Here is an 18,138-nt window from a genome sequence, read left to right on the forward strand (position 1 = left end):
TTAATACACATTAAACAAAAATCTCACCCCCAAAGGAACATCAAGGATGGCCAAACATAACCAAGTGGCCTAGCATAATTCCTCAAATCTCCCAGGATTGATTGGTTCCAAACACCACAAGCCAGCATCTCCTAGCATTAACAAAAGGCAGCAAGTACTGTCTTTCTCAGCACTGGGATGCTTAATCCCCTCAGGGCCCTGAGTGTCCAAGCAAGTCGCTAAAGACCTTGGCATAAAGGGCTGTCTTAACCTGGTGCTGAAAGGATGATAAATTTGGTGCCAGGCATGCTGCAGTGGGAAACATTTTCCATCAATTGGGGGCCACCACAGAAAAAGCCCTTCCTCTTGTTGCCATCCTCTGAGACTTCCTCCCTGTTTTGTCGTAACACTTGCATTGGTCAACTTGATACCTAGTGGAGCCAGCACAATTAGCCGTGCAGGGGATAAAGGGCAGCCCCACAAGGAACACACTGCAGTACTCCAGACCTAATGTAACAATGGCATGTGTCACCATGGCCAGATCTACCTTCGTTTTGCAAAATTTGCTGTGTCTTTTATTTCCTTATGTGCAGCATAAAGTCAAGGCTACTGTCTTGGCCTGTGAGAGCTGAAATGGCTTGATTCCATATTTTGGAGCTGTTGGGTATTTAAATTATTCTAACCCTGTGCCTCAACTCTGCATCAAACTGGGTTGTGTGCCAAGTAGATTCCTCTGTGTCTTCAATGAGTGTCAGACACGAATGGCAAAATGTTCTGCACAAACTAATCAAGTTTTTCCAGGTGATGGATGATACTGAAAAGAGAAGCATTATTTTGCATTGGAACAGATGGTTACTCAAGACATTCTTGTCCTTCATCTTTCTCCCCTCTTACATTTTCTCCCTTTCCCCACTCCTGCAGTTCTCCAAGAAGGTCCTTTTATGGTCATCCTTAGGGAAGCTCCCTTCATATCTCTCTCCAACAGTTATGATCATAAATTTGTCTAACTATGACAACATGCAGACACATTCTAGCTAAATAAAACATCTACTTCCTCACAGGCCTACTTACAGGAATAGAATGGCAACTTCTTAAATAACACCATTTCTCATTCACACTTCTTGCAATCAAGTTAACATTCCTTAATATGTATCATACACTGTATCCATTATCAATAATAATGCTATTTAATATTTAAGGCAAGAACATTTCAGACACTCAAAGTACATGGCACGCGCTGGGCTGGTTCACATAATTACAGTGAGAAATATGCTGGCGGCATGCTCAGCAAATTTCCCTAACTGCCCTGGCCAGCGTGGCTTGTCTTGCCATCTGAACCCAAGCAACCTCCAAGTAATGCAGCAACAGCAGATGAATTATTTGAGGGCTGCTGCCTTCAAGCATGCCGATTCTCCATACAAGAGGCCTATTGATTTAATTATAGGAAGGGAGTATTCTTGGTGAGAAAAGCTTGTTTGGCATTCTGGACATACATTTATGCATGTACATACTTACACATGTGTGCATTAACCAGCAGGGAATTTTGAGAACTTAGTTGTGTCTGGATTCTTATGCAGATTTATAGAACTGTCATCTGGCAATCCAATGATTGATCTGGAATAGAGTTGCACTGCAAATTCCTTGTTATCAATTATCACTTCCTCTCTCAAAAACCTGTTAACTATGGCAACCAGCTGTATGCCAGCAGAATTCCCCTACTTACCTGCTCTGGCGCAGCTTGCCCTGTCATCTGCATGTGGGCAGCATGACTTGCTTGAAGGCAAGCTGTTAAACATGCTGTGGTTATGTGAACCAGGTCAATAACTCCATAATCTTTGCACTACCCTTGTAAGGTAGACTGGCAATAGCATCAGGCCTGCACTGCCAGCTGAGTCCAAGAGAGCACCAGCTGGCAGAAGCCACCGCAGGAGTCGGTGGCTGCAGTGAGATTTTAAATCAGGAGCTTTAAGTTAAATCAAAGTTATGAGTATGTACCTAATGAATGATTTGAATGATTATTACAGAGAGTGACAGATGTTCAAAAATGTATGATTCAAACACCTAAAAATAGCAACATCATCTCCTAAAACATAGGAGGTAGGGCAAGAAACTGAAACAAGTAATCAATATATTTAAGATCTCTGCAGGCAATAAATGTTCAGAATTTCACATGAATGAGCTTCCTGGCCTCAGGTCTTTGGTGACTGCCCCTACTGAATAATGAGCTTGGGTTTGAGCTTGGGTTGCAGCTGAGCAAACAGTCTCCCTTGACTTACTGCTTAGTAGGGGCGGCTGAATCTGGCCATTTTCTTGCATTCGGTTTCTTGTTTTTTCAACTTTAAGTTTGGTTCAATCTGATTCTGCATATGCATCAAAGAACAAATTTTAGTTTTTAAACTCTGCATGAAAACATGCATGCATTTGTGTGTGCACTGTTCCTAATACACAGTGTTTAAAAGCCAATATTCCTTGTAATAATACACTTTTGTACCTTCTTTTCACTATCGGGTGCATTTTTGTGCACAGGTTTTTTGAGAGAGGAAGTCATAATTGATAACAAGGAATTTGCAGTGCAACTCTATTCCAGATCAATCATTGGATTGCCAGATGACAGTTGTATAAATCTACATAAAATCCAGACACAACTAGGTTCTCAACATTCCCTGTTGGTTAATGCACACATGCATAAATATGTACATGCATAAATATATGTCCAGAATCCCAAACAAGCTTCTCTCACCAAGAATACTCTCTTCCTCCAATTAAATCAATAGGCCTCTTATACGGAGAATCAGCACAAACCAAGTGGAATGCAAATGGAACATTTTATCTCCCTGTTAGAGCAAAAGAAAGATGTGCTTTTGCACCATGTGCATATTATACCACAAAAGCTCATTGTGTTGACATACCACTGACTAAAGTGTCAGAGTGCAACTTCTCAGAAACAAGGGGCAGTATTCAAGTGTGTCATTTCACAAACTCTGCTGAATCTTTCCATTGTGCAAGCTGCTGCTCATTACACTTGTGTGGACAAGCAATTGTACAACTGCTTGCACAAGCATAACACACAACTACTTGTACTTTCACAAATGTAAGCTCAGTTGGATTCTCCTGCCCATAGATCAGAACCAAGCTTTTGGTAGCACAACATCATTTGCAGTAGCACAGGAAAATGCCTGGTGCTCTTATTTTTTGTGGCATTCAATTCTGAAAAAGAGCAAACCACTCAGTCTCTTATTCTTTTAATTTCTGAAGTTTACTAAAACAAAACTAGCTACAAAAGGTTTACTTCAAACGTTTTTAAAAATCCTGAAACTTTATACTTATGTTAGGCAGCCACACTAAATAAATTGTGAGACAAGTTGAGCACACGTCTATTTTTTTTTTTCAGCCAAAGCCACAACCTGATGAAGCCAAAATCTTTTGATTTAAGATGATACGGATCTGGTGAAGCCGGGGGACTAAACTTGCTAGAATCCAAAGGCTTCAGGTGAACTGGTTGTGAACTGAGCTACCAATCCATCAAACAAATGTACAGAGCCTATGTGAAACTAATAACACTGAGAAGCACACAAACCCCTCTGGTTTTCCTTTTTTCTTTCTTTTCTGTTCCTTGTGTTTTTAATTAACTTAGATGACATGGGTGTGGTGTCCATTGGAATTACTAAACATGTAGGTACAGCCAAGCTTCAATTCTTAGTAGAACTACAGCCTAACATTCAAATGTTCTAAAAGAGCCCTTTATTTACTCTGAAATCAGCAGAAAAAGCTATCGTGAAGTGCAGTTTTTCAAACTGGACACAGAGAGAATTCCTTGACGGAAAGAAAGAAGGAGCTTTAACGCTTGATTCAGAAAGTAAGGTAAATACCCCTTAAAAATAATTTGAGGCAAATTTTAAAAGCCCTAGTGAACCAGATAGTGAGATGTTATTATAAGGAATGAATCTTGTACATTTCCCTCAAACATGATGCAGCTCTGCTTCATGGATCTGCATGCAAATTAACATCATACATGGATAGATCACTTTCCCAGTTCACTTTTATCATATACCCACACGAAGTGTAGGGTTTATAATACATACCCTTGGAAACGTTCAGTGTTGCTTGCACCAGCAGCCAAGCTAGTGCCATAGTTCCTCTCTACGTGCTTCCACCAAATTTTACCATTGTATTCATCGCACACTCCTGAAAATAAAGAATGTAACACCCAAAGAGACTGGATCAGACCAATGCCTGCCTAATGCAAACAGCAGCTTTTAATACATATCCTCCAAGAACTAGTGTATACAGGCATACTGCCTCTGATACTTATTGTAGCATATCCGCCTGGCGCCGTCATTATATGTTTTTCGGCGCCAGGTTAAGACCTTTTTATTTAATCAATGTTTTAATAAGTTTTAATATTGAATTTTATTACCGTATTTTAATTGCAGCCAGAGTGGGTCATCAATTAATTTATATTATATAGTTATGTATTTTGGAATGAATGAATGAATCGCCAGCCTTCTCCTCTATGAATGTGTCCTATCTCCTTTTGAAGCCATCAAATTGGTGGTCATCACTATAGCCTGTGGAAGTGAATTCCGTTATTTACCTATGTGCTATGTAAAGAAGTACTTCCTTCTCTCTGTCCTGAATTCCCCAGCAATATGCTTCATGGGATGACCCCAGGGCATAAGGTTATGGGAGAAGGGAAAAATGACTCCTTGTCCACATTCTCCACACCATGTATCATTTTGTAAACTTTTATCATATTGCCCTTACTTGGCTTATTTCTAAACTAAAAAATCCCAGATGTTTCCATATTTGGTAATTGTCCTAAACCTCTGATCGCTTTTGCTGCCCTTTTCTACATTTTTTCCTTCTCTACAATATCCTTTTTAGTGCAATGACCAGAACGGTGTGCAGTATTCCAAATGTAGTCGTACCATTGCCTAGTATGATCTTGGCAGTTTTATATGCTAAAGTACTGATCCCAAAACAGATCCCTATGGGACCGTACTGTTTTCATTCCTGCATTGGGAAAATTTACCTTTGCTCTCAACTTTCTGTTTTTTTAACCAATTACTGATCTACAGCAGGACCTCCCCTTTTATTCCATGACTGCTCAGTTGGCTCATGAGACTTTGGTGTGGGACTTTGTCATATGATTTTTAGAAGTCCGAGTAAACAATGTCTACCAGATTGTCCCTGTCCACACATTTATAGACACTCTTAAAGAACTCCAGAAAGTTAACATTACAAGAATTACTTTAGAGGAGACCATGCAGATTCCTTTTCAGTAGTGTTTGTCCTTTAATATGGTTTCATAACACTTTCAATCAGTTTACCTAGTATAGATGTTAAGTTAACTTGCCTGTAATTTCTCAAATCTCCCCAGGATTGCTTTTTATATGTTGGTGCTAATTTGGTCATTCTCCAGTCCTCTGACTCAAAGGATGGTCTTAGGGTCATGTTACATATTTTTGTAAGAAGGTTGGTAATTTCATACTCGAGGTTTAAAAAAAACACCTTTAGGTTGGAGTCCAGTGATTTATTAACTTTCAATTTGGCAATCAAGTTGAGAATTTCATCTTCAGTTACCATTTTTTGGCTCCGTTCCTCAGACTCCTTTCTAAATATATCAGTTCAGGCACAGAAATCCATCCTTTATCTTCTGTGGTGAATACAAATGCAAAAAATTCATTCAGCTTCTCTGCAATCTCTTTATCCGCCTTTAGTGCACTTTTAACTCCATTATCATACAATAGTCCAACTGCCTCCATAGCTGGTTTCTGGCTTCTGATATATTTAAAAAATTCTTCATTGTTGTCCTTGATGATGTTGCAGTTGTGCTCCTTGAAACACTTTTCATCTCTTATAGGCTGCTCACATCTCCTTTGTGCAGGGTTGCACTCCCTTTTGAGTTGATTCTTTGGACAAAATGTCAATTTTCTGAAGGAAGCAGTTTTCTCTCTAATTACTTGGTTTACCCATCTTGGTTTATTAATCATGCTAATAAACTCTTCCCTTTATTGCTCTTTCCTAATCTGTAATATACTTTCTAGCTGAGCTTCTATTATTATGGTTTGGACTAACCTCTGACCATTCCAAAGGGATTTAAACACTTAACTCCCCCTTCAACTTTTTTTCCCATTTCCCTTAATTTAAAGAAGCTTCCTGTTTTGAAGCCAACTGTGAATGTGATTGACTTCTTTGTCAGTTTTCCACTTAAATGTTTATTAAATCTGATGGCTACACCACTTAGGCTTAAATCAAGGGCTGCCTCCCCTATGTTCAGTTCCATAATCAACTGTTCTAGGGCACAGTCAGAGCATCCAGAAAAATAACTTCTTTGTCATGACTGGGCAAGCATTTAGCCATTTAACTTGGGGAGAATTCAAGTCATTCATTATTTTAATATTTGGAGGCTACCCTGATTTCATTTTTCATCTCAACATTGCCCTGCGCATTCTCACCTGGAGGACAATAGCATGTTCTTAGTGCTGAATTAGTTTTAGAGCCCAATATGGTCAGTCATACTGCTTCTGTGGAAGAGTCCGCCCCTTTAGGTTTTCTAGTCTGCTCAACACTAGGGAAGCCTTCACTGATATACAGAGTTGCACCGCTTCAGTACTCCTTTCTCAGCCCTTCCCATAATGTTTCTATCCAGAGATGAGAGTATCCCATTGGTTCTCTCCAGTCTACCAAATCCAAGTTCTCCTTTAAAACCAGCAACTCCAACTTTCCTATTTTGGTTCAGAGGCTACTAATTTTTTGCAGAGAAACACCTATACAGGTTTCCATCCCCAGATGTTTCTGACAAGAGCATATTCTGCTAAGAGGCACTTAGTCTTCTTTTGCCATCATGTTTCATCAGATGCCCAAGGCCTATTACCTTCCCTTCTACAGTTAAGCAATCTAAAACTTTCTCATGTTCATCTCCTAGAGATGATTTAACCCCAACTAGATGCTTTCCAGCTCCTGTTGGCTTTCCTCCAGGGTTCAGTTTAAAAGCTGCAGTGCTCTTTTTCATGCTTAGCACCAACTGTCTATTTTGGCCCAAGGAGAGCCTGTCCCTCTTGTACAGGCCTAGCTTGTCCAAAAACATTGAACAAGTGCCTGATAAACTGGAAGCTCTGCTTCCCACATTCCTGTCTCATCCATGCATTGAGACTCCAGTGTAGCTGACCCTCTGTATGAAATAGGTAGCACTTCAGAGAAAGCCACGTTTCTACCTGGCAACTAAAATTTGACTTCCAGGACCTCATGAATGCATTTCTGGATATCACTGGTACCAGCAGGGACCACATCCACTGACTCTACCCAGTACATGCTACGAAGACAGTGAGTGCTATCAACACCCTTAGCACCAGGCAAGCATCTTCCCATGCAGTCTCCACCCCCTTCACAAACCTGTCTATGTAGCTGATCATCAAATCTCCCCCTACCACACCCCAGGAGCACATCCTTGGCACAAGAGGGTATTTATTTGTTTTCTGGGACATGGGCTCCCTCTAAGGGATCTTTTCCCTTTCCCTCAGAGTAACAGCCTCCATTCCCAAGACCCCCAAACTTTGTGACTGCAGAGGAATTGTCACCGAGATACTGCAATAGTGCTGTCAGGTTTCTGAAGTTCCTTACCCACTGTTCTGCTTCTTTTAGCTTCAGAACCTTGGCTTCAAGGGAGCAAACTTTAGTGTTTACACCTGAGGCACTAAAAATATGCCAACGATACATGCCCCTTGGGCTCAGCCTTAGCCCTGCACCTCCCAGCTACCCTCCATCACACCTTGGTTCCTGCTATTCCCAAGAGGTTGTATAGTTACTAAGCCATTTTCTTAGAATTCAGTAAGCCACTATGCTTATCCTGCCCAGCCTCAGGTCAGTTTAAACAAAAAATCCAAATGGGCCCTTAGGCACCAAACAGTCCTAAGTAAGTGTAAGACATGTACATAAAGATATGTATATGGGGAAGCATGCTAAAAAAGCCTGTTAAATATATGGTAAAGCATGCTATGGAAGAATATTCACAACACAGAGAAGCATTTTGAACAAAAACCTACATTCTAACATTGGATACAGGCAGTTGCTTAAGAACATTTACTGCATATTAAATGCTAAATCAAGTTTGCATTCTGCATGCACAGACTTGTATTGGGATGCCTCTGTGGATCCCTCCTCCTTCCTATCAAAGGTTGTCAAAGTATGTGAAGGAGGAAGTCTTGTTACACTCCCTTCTGTCACCTGCGTGCTTTGTCTCATTTTCTCTCATAGATTTATCCCATCAACCTCAGACTGAAAGGTGGCTGATATAAACAAAGGGAAATGTTCATGCTCCAGAATTCTACTGCACGCATGGCATTACTTGCTCTTTGCTGGAATGCTAATTGCTGCAATGATGGAAGCACCACATGGTATATGTCAACTGCTAGATAACATTTTCTGAATTGCAGCAAATGTGAGTAATCTGGATGTCTTGGACTACCTATCTACCAAATATCGACTTTCTGTCTACTACTATTTCTATCTGCAAGTACTATTAGCATTTTATTAACCTCATCAGTACATGACTCCCAAGTGTCTTTTATGTAACATGTCAGGAAGAATGGATTATTATTGATCTTCTGTGTTTTATGAGTATGTGATTTTTGTATCCTACCCAAACAGCTATGCCAACCCTATTGGAGTATTTTATTGCACCACAGCTTATCCAAGTGTGAGCTAAGTTTTCTATGTTTGGTCACTATGGAGCCTTCTCTGAACACACTATAAATCATTCCACCTAATCCATCAAGAAACAAACCCAATATAACTAGACTATTGAACCAAACGATTAATAAAAGAAAGGCTTAGTCTTAACAAGAAGGATAATACACAATAAAATGGTGCCACAACTGGTGAACATGTCCCAATGTTATGGACGTGCAGGAAAGGACTCTGCACAAGGTGGCTGTTACAACAACAGCGGTCTTAATCAAGATGGATCCCCTTAAGAGCAGGCCCACAAGATCCTGTGAAGCTTTTTTCACCCTGAAAAAGGACTGCTTTTCCATATACAACTATGATCAGTGAAGGGAATGGTGAACCATTCCATGTGAACTGGCCAAAATAGCTGGTTATGTGAGAAGATTCCCCACAAGTTACCACATGTTGTTGTGGAGATTAATTGTGGTAACTTGTGGTGATTTATTCACATGGCTGATTCACACAGCAAGTTCTTGGTCAAGTCTGTCCAGGCTTTTAAAAGGTACTTATTATTTTTTTATTATATTAAAATGGTGATGGTCATTTACCTGTTTATTACTGAAGTTATTACATTTCGATACTGCCCAATACTGAAGGTTTCTGGGTGCTTCCCAGAAACCCATACAATTCAACAATACAGGCCATATCATAAAAACTTCAAGGTTTAAAATAGAATAAAACAGGAGTAAAAATCATCAGCAGGATATATGTTTTAACATATGCCTAATCCATTTGATCTGAAGGGACGTTTACAAATTTTAAATTGCACATGAGTGCAATTGCATGAGTGGGGAAATCAGGCGCCTCAGCTGGGCAATGTGGGGGTAGCGTACCGGCACCAACCTGGACATTGATCCAAAGAAGATTCCCTCAGAAGGCCAGCTGTCAAAAGGTCAACTATCAAGTCAGTAAAAAAAAAAGTGGTGGTGGTACGATCCTCTTCTTTCCTTTTCTTTCTCACCCCGCCCTGGATAGTTCTCAGGGTGATGCACATTTCGCATTCTCTCTCCACCCACTCCCTGCCCAAGACCCTTGGCAAAGAGCACCTCTGATATTTTTTCTGATGAAAAGGAGTGGGCCCTTTAAAAAGGGGGTTTCAGAATTGCAATGGGGGAGGGTAGGACTGGGCCAGATGGTATGCCTGTTAATAGCACTTGGCATGCATGACTTCTGCACCCCATTGTATGTTGCTGAAGGCACTTTATTCATTGTGGACTGCGCACATTTATTCTGCAATATCCTGTACTTCACTGGCTTCTGGTTAGTACAATATTCACGTCAATTATTTTTTCCATACTTAAAATATATTTCACAGAACATTTAATTTCACAATAGAACCAGTGGCATGTGTAAAACAGCTGACACTGAAATCTATTCACTAATGGGTAGGTGGTGGATAGTGATCAATAGGGATCAAGGAACATCTGCATGTGCGTGAGTGTGCGTGTGCACGCACGCGCCTCCACACTCTGTTTAGGCATTTTACATTGTCTAGAGACCAAAGGGACAGGTGCAGAACGAGAAAGAGCTCTAATGCACATTTGGTCATTTTTCAAAAATGCAACCCCCAGGGGAACATGATGACAAATCAGGGACAGTGATTTACAGGGGACAGCTACCCAAACACAGTGGTATGAGCCCCTCCCCTCTGAAAAGTGGAACCGGACAATGATATCATAATTAATTGGGTGACTCTTAGAAGCCCTAGCTGGGACTAGGGATGCATATGAATTTTATTTGCTCTTGCAAATCAGCCAAGCATGCCCTATTTGCAGCTTGGAATGTGACTAAGAGCAAGGAAACATGTTCTCTGAAAAGGTTTGCACATTCTCAAACATGCTCACATTTGTAATCTGCACAAATTTCAGAGAAAAAGTGGTTCAAAATTGTGCAAGTTAAAAATACATCCTTTTAGTCTGTGTGCAATTTAGATATGCAATTTCACAAAGTTTCACAACTTCTGAAAAAGAATCATATTTATGTATAATTTCCCCATTCAGTTATGTTTGGTATGTGCAATTTTCACATTTGCAGGAATCCAACAGCAATCATAAACACTTGTGGAAACTGGGAGAGAGATGAGCATCACGTTGATACCAGGATCAAGACTGATCTCAGTTGTTTGTCTGTTCCCAGTGATGGTTCGTCTTTATTGTGGGCCAGCTCTTTCTTGAAGAAGTGTGCTAGTGTGGAGGCCTGAAACAGCTGCTGCTTCTCCATTTAGAGCAGTGGTAAGCAGACATGAGCAGATCTCTGGGTAATCTGTAGTGATCCACATTGTGCAGGATTTTCCTGAACTGCAATGCAGCCCATGATTATTTACTGAATGTTTATTGTCATAATTTCAAAGTTATATCATTGTTAACTTCTTTGATATTTAACTTGGAGATGTAAACATTAGATCTAAATGTGTGTCTGTAAAAGGCAGGGCAGGGACAGTTACCAAAAATTAGTGGTATGATCCCCTCCTGGCAAGGATTTCTGGCCCTCAATCATTTAAACAGCAATAACAAAATGACTTCCACTTTGAAATGCACCACTGAAATGAAAAAAGTTGGACGTGAGGAGAGCATGTAGGGAGAAGAACCAGGAATGGATTTTCATTTGGAAGGATTTTGCAAATGCCTTTCAGTTCTTGTACTCAAAAAGTATTCCTGGACTCAGATTTTTTAAAACTCTAATTAAAAAAATAATACATTGTTTGTTCCAGTTGGTGGGTCTTGGAATTCTAGTAAAAAGCCATAACAAAATAGATGCCACAAGTCTGAAGCCTGAACAACTTAGACTATCCTCTGGGACTTCTCAGTATGGTAAGATCTGCCAGGAAGCACACACAGATCTTCACACTGCTTGCAAAGTGCTTCCCTGTGTTTCACTCAAGCAATAGTTGCGAGGACCCCAGATTTCATCCCAAAAATACCAATGTCCATGGGTATGAAGGTCAGTGAAACTGAAACCACTGCAGGTGCTTTTGAGAGTGCCAAGCTGAGTTAGCAGCTGAAGGGAGAGCAAGGGGACACATGCAAATGCAAAACTATTCCCACTGCACCTTCAGGGTTTACACCAGCCTTCAAACAGACCTGAGGGATGATCGTTCACTGTCTTGCATTTTTGATCCCTCCCCTTTGCTGTTCCACAATATACTTGCCTAAAGAAATGTTCAAACCCTTCCCTGACCCACAAAATTGATTGATTGATTTTCACATGCACTACTCTGCATGGTGGGGGGTGGGCCACCTTTGGAGGCACAAGCTTCCTTGACTGGGCTGCAGTGAGCAGATCCTGAATCAGGTGAGCCCTTCCTCTCTGAACATGCCAGTTTTGTAGGGTTGCTGCCCCCACTTTATTCCCTTCTGAATTGAGAATTATGCACGCAGCATGTGTTTCTGAGTGTGTGGCTTTCATGGCCTTGTGCTCTGTGACTTACATGAGTCCCAGCCAGCATAGTTAATGCTAAGTAGTTCCTGCAGTTCAATGACATCTGGAGAAGCACAAGTTGCCCATCCATCTTGGAAGGCAATTAGAGTTGCCTTGCCTTGTCCTCTTCTAATGCCTTGTTGGGATCCCTGTCCCAGGTGGCAACTCCTTGCATGCATACCACACCATGAAGTAGCTCTTCCTGTTCAGTGCAATAGAAATGGTTGATGCTAGGTAGAAGGTGAGTGAGTGTAGGTGATGGTCCCAACTTAACAAAAAAGAATTTAGCCCCATTTGCCAGTAGGACAATTCCAAAATCCATAGCAAGGCAAATTATCTCTTATGCCTGCTATAAGGCCACCCTAGTGTGTGCAAGTTTTTGAGATCTCCAGCTCTGCTGATCCAGAAATATAATAAGAATGAGCTGAAAGTGAAGAAAAGGCAGCCAATGTTGAAGCCATAAAATCTCCATGCTCAGAGTGTTATGATGGATTTGGGCTCCATCAGTTGTGATGGTTTAACAGTCTAAGACTGGAATCATCATGACAACCAGCCTCATTTGAAAGTCTGCAACCTCGTATTTCATTTTAAAGTCCGTGAGAGTGTAGTTTTGTCTTCCAGGGGCTTCTGACCATCATCACTTAACTGAATATATTAGTTTACAAGACAAACAATAAAGTTCAAGTTTAGGAGGACCTGGTCAAAGCACAAACCCCACCCCACTTCTCATCTAGTGCTTGCCATAGTAGCACACAAGCTTTCATCACAAAGAAAGCCTTAAAGGGTATTGAAGTGAAAATTGGTGTGGGATGATAAAAGTCACAATGGCCTTGGTAGCAAGCAGGGGAGCATTGAATGCAGGGAATTCTTAGCAAAATGGTGAAATAGCAAAAGGGTAAAGCAGTCCAGTAATCAAGATTGGATAAATATGGTATTCATGTAGGTCTGAAAACTGGCAGCTATTTCATGGTTAATTCCCCTGTTGCTCCACTAATGATGCAGAGCTGTTGGGGTTTTTTTTTTTTAACCTGTGATGCCTCCAAATATTCCCACTCCATTTTATATAAGCGAGCACTTTAGCACCACTGATACTGCACTGGCTGTTGCTGATCTTGGCAGCTATTTTGTAGTGGTGCTTGGACAAGGCATGATGTAGATGACTCACTCTCTGGTCACAGGAGTTTACAGCAGGGCAAGACAGAGGGAGAAAAGCAGGGGAAGCTGACAGCAATCATGAGCAAAACTCCTGTGATAATGCAGGAAGGAAACTGCATTCAGAGGACAAGAAACTAAAGATTACAAAGAGACTTTTGCAGTCAGCAAGAAATGAGGCAGACCCTAGTTCTGGAGTATACATAGGCCACAAATTAAGAAAAAATTGCAAGCATGCTTAAAACAGTAAATACTTGGGGTTACAGAGAGATCAAAGGCCATAGATTTGCAGCCTTGATTGCCTCACTATCCGTATCACTTTTGGCTCTTCAGATAGCTAATTGTCTAACCTCATATTGGTTCTCAAATTTCATGTTGATAGGATATAATACTCCACCTTTTCTTGTCCTACTTGTGATGTGCATGAACTACATCATCTCTGACATGCTTATCCCCAGTTAATTTGATTGGAGGAGGCAGAAGGTAGATTACCAGATGTTTTGGATTTCAACTTACAGAAGCTACGGCCAATGGTAAGGAATGCCAGGATTGAGTCCAGTGTTGGGAACTGAAATCTGAAACATCAGCTCATCAATTTTCTGTCCATCTCTGGCTCCAAAATGGACATCCACGTAATGCCTGGGATAACACTGTTCTCTGTGGGAGTGTTGTACTGCCAGACCAGCTGGCTGAGGCCAAATTGCATATGACACGGCTTTCATTCATGGGATGTGAAATTAAAAGAACATTCAAAAGCCATGCTGGAGCAGACCAATGGTCCACTTAGTCAAGCATTTTGTTCACCGTGGCCAATCAGCTGCCCACAAGCAGCATTTGAACGCAACAGCACCGTCCTGCCCAATCTCCCCAACAACTGTTGAACACAAGCATATTGCATCTCTGGTACTGGAGATGAAACACAGCCATCAAGTCTGGTAGCCACTGACAGCCTTGTCCGACATGAATTTGTCCAGTCCCCTTTTAAATCCATCCAAACTGGATCACTACAGCTTGTGGAAGCCAATTCCATATGCACTCTGTGAAGGAAGATTTCATCTGTCCCAAGACTCCCTTCTGTCAACTTCATTGGATCTAGTGTTACTAGGGAGGGAGAAAAATGTCTTCTGCTGGTATCATCATCAGCTGTGGGATGCAACCAGTAGGCGTTTGCAACTTAAGCACCAGGATCTGCAGGCAAAGGAGGTGGATGAAGGCTTGGCAAGATGCAGAAGAGCCAGTGGCAAAGGCAGTTACAAGCAAAGGTCAGATACTGGCAAGGCATGGCAGAGCCAGAGGTAAAGGACAGAATGAAGAAAAGGCGAGGGTCAGTCACTGGCAGAGCATGGCAGGACTAGAGGCAAAGGCAAATTCAGGGGAAGCAGAGGTCAGATACCAACAGGGTCTGGCAGAACCAGAGACAAAAGCAAGGGCAGGAACAGGCAAGGATGAGCTACCTGGCAAAGCTGTGGTGGGATCAGAAGCAAGGACAGGAACAAGCAGGAGTCAAGGAACAGCAGGAGTTGCAGGACTGGATGCAGAAGGGAGGGTGGCCAGTAGATTTTAATGGACTATTATTGAGTTTTAGAATTGTAGCCTATGTTGTTTTAACTCCTTATGTTTACTTATTTATTAATTAAAACATTTATGTTACTGTCATACTCTCAGCTGTTCAATTTTCTTATGAAACAACTTAGATAATTAGGGACTACAAATCCAAACCAATACGTCATAGTTCTACAGCTTTTAAAAATGTAAGCTTTTAAGTATGATCAACTAGATAAAAGTCTAGTCTGCAAGGTCTCAAGTTAGCTTAAATTGTAGGAACACTTGCTCAAAACCCAAATTTAAACTACAATTATTATTAGTCTTAAAGGAAAAGAGTTGAAAGAAAACTAGCACTATCTCTAGTTTATAGGATCACTCTTTTATTAGTATAGTCTAGGGATTAGCAGAAATGTCTGTCTAATGAATGCTGTTACTATATTGAGTGCATGCCTGAATGAGCTTCTTGTTGACTGAAACCTGTCTATTTATAAGTGCTTCTAAATGTTTAAGAAAAACTGTCCTCTGTTATATAGCGCTATTGCTTGGGCTACTAGATTTGATTCAAATGTTTTACCATTTGTGATGAAGTCTCCTAGGAAGTTTTCTTCATTCACACATTACTTAACTATTTTCATGCTAAAGAGAGACAGCTGGCAGAGCAATTTGCCACGTATTTATACACAATCAGAAATGGGATAACAGGGAGTAAAGCTACCTTCACCAGTATGCAGGATGTTACAGACCCCTGGTTTATCTAGTAGTTATATGTGCACCATGATAAGTCACTATTTGGTAACTGAGGTGTGCACTGTGCCACTACTTTGACTTTATTTAAAATTAATCCTGAAAACCCACATGTTCCACAAAGCACTTGTCAAATGCCTCAAGTTCTAGATTGCCAACCACAACAGAAGCATGGAAAACCAACTGTGCAAAATCAGACCTAAGGCCAATCTAGTCCACAATTCTGTTCACAGAGTGGCTAACTATGTGACTTAATCGGAACCCTACACACAGGGCCAGAAAGCAACAGCACCCTCCTGCTCACATTCCCCAACTCAAGGTACTTTATAGCAATGGTTTTCAACCTTTTTACAGTTGGCGACCTGCAAAAATAGGAAAATTATTTCGGGGACTGCTGAGGCAGAAATAAAAAGCATGATTTTTACTGCTTCTAGTATTTTGTGTATTCATTTTTAGATATAGTACCAAAAATGAAAATTCTCTGGAATAGCCAGAAACTGAGCAGTAAAAAATGCTAATAAAAGAATAAAAGATTGAAATGAAATGTAATCAAATACAACTGAAATTTTTGGAGAGCAGTAAGTAATTCAAATAAGGCTACTGGGAAATCTGCTAGTGCTTCTTTTCAAGAATACTAAAATTTGCAATAGCAAAATACAAAATCGATATAAATGCAATACTATGCTCATAGCAAATGCAAATTCAAATACAATACTAACAGCAGAGGCATACAAAACCAAACGAAGTTACTTAATACAATAATATTCATAATATGAAATACTGAAATACAATGACCCCCCGCCCCCAGACCCCCATACACACCAGCACAGACTGGCTGAGAAAGCACACAGAGCACAAGGCCGCCTCAGCATTTCCCTTCCCAGCAGAAAACACAGCAGGAAAAGGCCCGGTTTTCGCGCCCTGCCCAGAGGGCGGACCCTGCGTGGGCGGCTCCGGGCAAGCTCCCATTGAGCTGCCTCTCCCCTCCTGGGAGGACTCCGAGCCCGGCGCTGGTCCTGGCGAGCGAGACGCTGCTGTCGTGCGCGCGCACGGAGCGGCGGGAAACGCTGGCGGACCGGTGCTTGAAAACCGGTGCCTTATAGCTATCATGCTTAGCAGCCATGGATAGCCTTGTCTGATAAGCATATTTGTGGGCGTACACCTCTGTTCCCTGTGGTGTTCTGTCCTTAACATTTCTGAACTGCTTGTTGGACTAGATGCACCCTGGCAGACCAAGATCCAGTATTGTTCTTCGCATGTTCTTAGGACTGGAACATCACTTGTGTCTTTCATCTTCTCCCAGAACAGGCAGTCTTCCCCACCCCCTCTCTACTAAAGGAGTCAGGTTTTCATAAAGATGTTTCACATTGATTTATAATAGCAGAAGATCCTGCTTATGGGCAGTGCAGATTTCATGATCAACATTACTGGGGTATTGAGCAGACAGTATATATGCCACTGAAATTATTTTTAAATGATAAGTCATAACTACAAGTGTCAAGAACTTTGTGGATATTTACCAGGATATAACTGCTTACATTAAGCACTGTGTAAATCAAGTGATTAAAGAGTGGATTCTTAACAGAGTAAATGTCATACTGAGCACTCAAACTATTTAGGGCATCATAGTAAGTGTAATGGAAGATCAGACATATTGCTTACTTTCTCTTAAATCTCATGTATTCTCTCTTGACTAATCCTTCCTCTGTGACAAATCACAAATTGTTTTTGATATTTTAAAAAAGTATTTTCCTATTACCATGGGCATTTTAAATGGTTTTTGGAACACAGAGCAGCCAATCTGAGTAATCTTACTGACAACACTGCCATAAATTTGCTAGCCATTTACCCTACAGAGTTTAATTTTTTCCTAAATGCACTCCAGTTTATTTTTAAATACCAAGAATGCAATGCATATGCCATTCCTATTTTTGTTGGGTCATTTTTTCCTTAAAAAATAACCCTGTTCAGATTTTGGTAATCATTAAAATATAATAGAAATTTCCTAACCATGATTTTTTTTCTTAGTCTCCTGAAAGGCATTCAGCAGCTCTGGATGGTGTACCCCCCTGAAGCATAAAGACAGGGCCAATTAATTTCTTCTCTGGAAGGAGAACTGCCAAGTCCTCTCAGACTGGATTGGAGGAGCACAAGACTCTTTGACCCCTTCCTGGAACTGTAGAAAACACAGAAATTATTCCTGTAGGATATATCAACAGTAATTACATTATATCAAAGAAATGCAACATGCTACTGCATGGGACAGAAAGGAAATCAGGAAAAATCTCTAAGAATCTCTCTCTCTACCTCCACCACATTCCTGTAGTGTCAGTAGAAGGTGTAGACCAGATGTATTGGTTTGAATGAAAAGCAGGAGAATACCCTTCATGAGGCTGAGAAATTCACAGCAAAAACATTTTCACTTTCTCCTGAGTCTTCTGGAAGGCATTCAGCATTTTCTGGATTTGCCAAGGCAGCAAAGGAGAGCGGGTGACAAGAGCAGAGCCCTAATAATTCAGAACCTTTGATACAACTTTCCTTCTGAATCCACAGAAGATGAAGCATTTTCTCTTA

The sequence above is a fragment of the Varanus komodoensis genome, unplaced genomic scaffold (assembly GCF_004798865.1).
Source record: "Varanus komodoensis strain SLA01 unplaced genomic scaffold, ASM479886v1 scaffold1, whole genome shotgun sequence".
Classification (NCBI taxonomy): domain Eukaryota; kingdom Metazoa; phylum Chordata; class Lepidosauria; order Squamata; family Varanidae; genus Varanus; species Varanus komodoensis.